Genomic DNA, 5637 nt, shown 5'->3' on the forward strand with positions numbered 1-5637 from the left:
GGGTAGAAGAGGGGACAAAAACAAAAACAAGCCACCACTACCAACAAAAGATAAGAACAAAAGCCAAACAGGAAAAAAAAAAGTCTTTCTGTACAAACAGCCAAAGTAAGAGCTTAAACTCGCAAGTGATACAAAATGTCCCACAAGAGTTCTTAAGACAAAAAATGGAGTCTCGCAGAGACCATGAGGAGAGAGAGAGGAGGAGGAGGGAGGAAGAAGGCATTGTGGGGTAGGTGTATTGTGAGCACGCGGCCATGAGGGCTGGCCTGTTGGAGTAGGAGCAGCCAAGGTGGAGCATGGCAAGTGATATCTCAGGGCTATTGACAGAGAAATGGACTAGCATAGAGGGTTGATATCTGCCCAGCTCTAGTGCTTTAAGGCTTATTATATATATAAAGGTTTTGTGTCCTATATTTAGGAACTAAAAGATCTAAGATGAGATAGAAACCCCCTGTCTTGGTCCAGGTGACTACAAACCATGAGGTACCATGTCTTTGTGTCCTCTCAGTCCACACTCCATGTCGTGCAGAAGCTGTTCCCTTTCATACTGTCACCTCCATCTTTTTTCCCAGCCTCCATCTCCAGGGCCAAGGCCAAACCCCAACCCTTTTCTAGCTCTTCCCTGGGGCTCTGCAGTGACCTGACTGGTTTTTCTACTCTCCTTTTGCCCACTGTTTAGCTGGGACAGTCTCTGAAATGCAAATCTGTTCCTAACATCTTCCTTCGAGCCTTGACCCCTGCTCATCCGGCCAGTGTACTACCCTCCACCCTTTCCTTTGGAACCTCAAGGCCTGGGACTGAAATAGCGAATGGTTCTTGAAAGTGCCACACCTCCACTCTTGCACAAGCTCTTTCCACCCATGGCTTGCTCTCCCTCCCACATCTCACTAGTGATCTAGTGATCTACTTTTCCTTGACTCAGCCCAGAGCAGCTTCAAGAAACATTCTCAGTGCACCTAGGAGGGCAAGGAACACCCTAGGGATCCCTTTTTACCTTCAGGCTTTCTCTGTTGTAATCCTACATTCGGAAGGATTCTTCTCTCCGCCCTCCTGTTAGAGCTACAAATTTCTAAAAAACAAAAACAAAACCAACCAACCAACCAACCAACAAACAAACAAAAAAATCATGTGTGTGTGTGTGTGTCTGCATGTATAGAGGTCAGAAGACACACACAAATCTCAGTTCTCTTTTCCCACCATGTGGGTCCCTGGGATTGAACTCAGGTTGTCCAGCTTGAAGGCACAGGACTTTGAAGGAAGTCTCCCCTGTCCTCTGCTGCTCTAGGCCTAACCAGTAACCAACCAGCAGCTTTGTCTGTAAATTGTATATGCAAATGTATATGCAAATACCATGAAGCTAGGCCAAGTTTGTTGACTAGATGGATAGACAAGGCTGGATGCTCTTTGTCAGAGAACACCCAAGCACCTATTGTTATAATAATGAAATACCCAAAGCCAAGAGAATGGTGCGGGCATCAGTTCATCCGGCTGAGGGCACACGCAGGAGACCATCAGCATAGCAGGAGCCAGTGTGGGTTAGTCCTATCATGGGTCATATAGGACCTTCAGAGTGAGGAGAAAGCTATGCTTACTGTCTTTACAACAGTTCTCTCAGAACCAATTCGTGGGCCTCTGAAGGAAAATGTGAATCCCCTTAGAAGGCTGTTCTCTCAGTGACCTAAGGACCCTCCCCTGCTCTCTGAGACAGGGTCTCTAGTAGTTCAGGTTGGCCTCAAACTTTCTATGTAGCTAAGGATGACATTGAACTTCTGTTCTTCACGACTCTTTTCTTTTTTGTTTGTTTGTTTGGTTTTGTTTTTCAAGACAGGGTTTCTCTTTATAGTCCTCGCTGTCCTGGAACTCACTTTTTAGACCAGGCTGGCCTCGAACTCAGAAATCCACCTGCCTCTGCTTCCCAAGTGCTGGGATTAAAGGCATGCACCACCACCGCCTGGCTCTCTTCCCCGATTCTTATTTCATAAATTCTTGGATTACAGGTAGTCAGGTGGTGCTTTGGCTTCTAGGCCTGGAGTCTGATGCAGAGACCATGAGGAGAGAGAGAGGAGGAAGGAGGAAGTAGGCATCGTGAGGTAGGTCAATTGTGAGCCCAAGGCCATGAGGGCTGGCCTGTTGGAGTAGGAGCAGCCCAGGTGGAACATGGCAAGTGATATCTCAGGGTTATTGACAGAGAAATAGACAAACTAGTATAGAGGGTTAATATCTGCCCAGCTCTAGTGCTTTAAGGCTTATTATAAATATAAAGGTTTTGTGTCCTTTATTTAGGAACTAAAAGATCTAAGATGAGATAGAAACCCCCAAATAAAGTTTACCACAACAACATACATACAGGGAAAACATTCGTACACATAGATATAATTGCAGAGCATATGGTGAAGGATATGGGTCAGTGGGTAGAGTGCTTGCCTTGAATACTCATGGACCTGGATTTGATCACGATCATTGTGTAAACCAGATGTAGTAGCACATGCCTGTAATCCAAGCACTTATAAAATAAGAGTTGGGAGGAACAGAAGTTCAATGTCATCTTTAGCTACATAGAAAGTTAAAGGCCAACCTGTACTACCAAAGACCCTCTCTCAGAGAGAGAGAGAGAGAGAGAGAGAGAGAGAGAGAGAGAGAGAGAGAGAGAGAGAGAGAGAGAGAGAGAGAGAGAGAGAGAGAGAGAGAGAGGTCCTTGGGTCACTGAGGGCACAGCATTATGAGGGGATTGCACAGGGTACATTACTCTTGCCTCCTTTGCTCATCTGTTTGAGATAGGGTCTCCTTATATAGCCTAGGCCAGCCTGGAATTCATCTTTCCTTGTCAGTCTCCCAAAGATAATTGGGGTTATCACTTAGAAACCAGAATACTTGGTCAGCTATCGTCTTTTTTAAATATTTATTTTTATTTTTCATATTATTCCTTTTATTATTTTGAGACAGAGTCTGTCTATGTAGTCTTGGTTCTCCTGTAACTAGCATGTGGACCAGGCTGGTCCAAACTCCCAGAGATCTGCCTGCCTCTGCCTCTATTTTTATTATTCTTAAATTATGTGTTTGCGTGTATGTTTGTGTATGAGCATTTGTGAGTTTAGGTACTCACAGAATCCAGAAGAGGGCATCAGATCCCTTGGAGCTGGAGATGTGATGCAGGTGGTTTGAGTCATCCAATATGGATGATGGGAACTAAACTCAGGTCCTCTGGAAGAGCAGCATTTCCTCTTAACTGATGCCTCATCATCTTTTTGACAGATAATTTAGTGATTCTTTTTTTTTTTTAACATCGAAATTTCTGTCTGTGTTAGCTACTTATTTCTGCATTAACAAACCATCTGATGACTTCATGACTTAAAATAATAATTAACATTTATCAGCTCACCAAGCATCTGAGAGGGCTAGGGATTCAGAAGCAGTTTAATTGGGTGAGTCTGACTCAGGGTCTCTCGAGTGGCTGCAGTTAAAATCGCAGGTGGAGTACTGCCATCTAAGGCTGCACTTGGGCTGGAGAAGCTGTTTATAATGTGACTCACTCCTGTGGTTTAAAGGTTGGTGCTAGCTGTTGGCAGAAGGCCTCGGTTGTCAGCCATGGAAATGTCTCTGGGTTTTTTCAGTGTCTTCCCAACCTGGAGAAACACTTGCTGCTCCTCTGGCCCTTTCCCAAAAAGCAAGATGTCTTTTGTTTTCAGTGCTCATTTGTGTGGGTGTGTGATCCAGCTGTGAACAGACTACCTAATGGTGGTCAAGGGTTTTATTGCTAGAAAGAACTCCAAGTGGGGTGGATTTCAACCTAGCACAAGTACTTCAAGAGAGTAAAGTGTAAGTTGTTATGGACTTTAGCTTCAAGAAAGCATACTGTCATTTCCCAGGTAGCCCACTGATTTCAGAGGTTGGCTTTATTGAGAAGAAATGGCAGGAGCCATCTTAGAGCTAACCATTACAGAATCAGAGTTCTTAATCACCAGTAACAGGATCTAAGCCAGACTGATTGAAATAGGAAAAGAATCAATTGAGAAGACATTGATGAGCTCCCAGAAAGACTAGCAGAGGAAGGGGGTGGGTATCAAGCTAAAAAATGGGCATGAGGCCAAACAACTGGGACACAGGCCAAGAGTACAGCCTGGGAATCAGCCAGGGAGAGTGCTGCTGCCCTAGCTACTCAGAACTCTGGGGTGCTGAGCTTCTTCGGGTCATTTACTTCAGCTCCAGACTCCAAAGCTAAGCTCAGTCATGTGCCCAGGAGCTGGGGTTGAGGGGTAGGATTTGGAATTTTTTTTTTTTTTTTCTGTCTTCTGTAAAGGAAAGCAGGTGCTGCCAGGTCCTGCTTCCCATTAACAATCTTACTTTGCCCAAACATGGGAAAACCTTCCAAGTGCAGAAGTCACTAGAAAGTGGTAGGTGCCTACTGCAGAGGCACCCATGGTTTTTTTGTTTGTTTTTAGACAGGGTCTCTGTGTAGCCAAGACTATCCTGGAACTCACGGTCTTCCTGCCCCAGCCTTCCGAGTGCTAAGAGTGTGCATGGCTGCTCCCGCCTTTCTTCATGACTTTGGACCTTGGAATATTTCCTGTAGGTAAAAAGGTCAAAGTAGAAAAGAAAGTGTATTTAAGGGAGCATATACAGTGTTCTTCATTTCTTTTTAGAAAGTATGTTATTTTTATTTATTCTTTGAGGTCATACATGTATACAATGTATTTTGATCGTTTCCACTGCCCTTTTGTCCACCCCTGACTTCTCCCCAGTCAGTGTTCTTTCTAATGATAAAACCCTTGACAGCAAACAGGCAGTCTGTCTACAGGTGGATCATGCATCCCCACAAATGGGCATTGAAAACAAAAGAGATTGTTTGTTGGGGGAAAAGCCAGGGTTACAGCAATAGGCACAGTGATGTTATATGCAAAATTTTGTGCACATGAAACTGAGGGAAGGAGACCCCATAGTCCCATTGGCCAGAGTGAGGATATACAGGTTTTCCCCTTTATGGTGTTTTTCTTTTTGTTGTTGTTGTTGGTTTTGTTTTTTGTTTTTTGTTGTTCTTTGTTTTTTCGAGACAGGGTTTCTCTGTATAGCCCTGGCTGTCCTGGAACTCACTTTGTAGGCCAGGCTGGCCTCGAACTCAGAAATCCACCTGCCTCTGCCTCCCAAGTGCTGGGATTAAAGGCGTCCGGCGTCCTTTATGTTTTTAATTCTTAAAAAAAAATGTAACTGTAAGATATTGCTCTCAAACTATAATAACTGCTACCACCATCCCCACTATTTTTATTTTTCAAGGTAGAAGGCTTTTTTTGTATTTCAGTCTGGTCATGAGTTTGACATATAGCCAAGGATGATCTTCAACTTGTGATTCTCCTGCCTCCACATCTCAAATGCTAGACTTACAGACTTGTGCTCTCAAGCTTTGTTTATGAGCTACTGGGGGTCCAATTATGGAGGCAATCTTAAGGAGCCACTAAAATTCCTTTGTCTGGAGAGAACCAGTTCCCAGAATGTATCCTCTGACCTCTAAGTGCATCATGAGATGGACTCCCTCCCCCAGCATGCTCAGTAACTACATAAATGTTCTAATACAAAAATAAAAAGAATTCCTTCTTTCCAGATAACTTTGCCTTTTATCACGCTGACATAAAACTGGCTAGCCTA

Source organism: Mus caroli, chromosome 1 (genome assembly GCF_900094665.2).
Source record: "Mus caroli chromosome 1, CAROLI_EIJ_v1.1, whole genome shotgun sequence".
Lineage (NCBI taxonomy): Eukaryota > Metazoa > Chordata > Mammalia > Rodentia > Muridae > Mus > Mus caroli.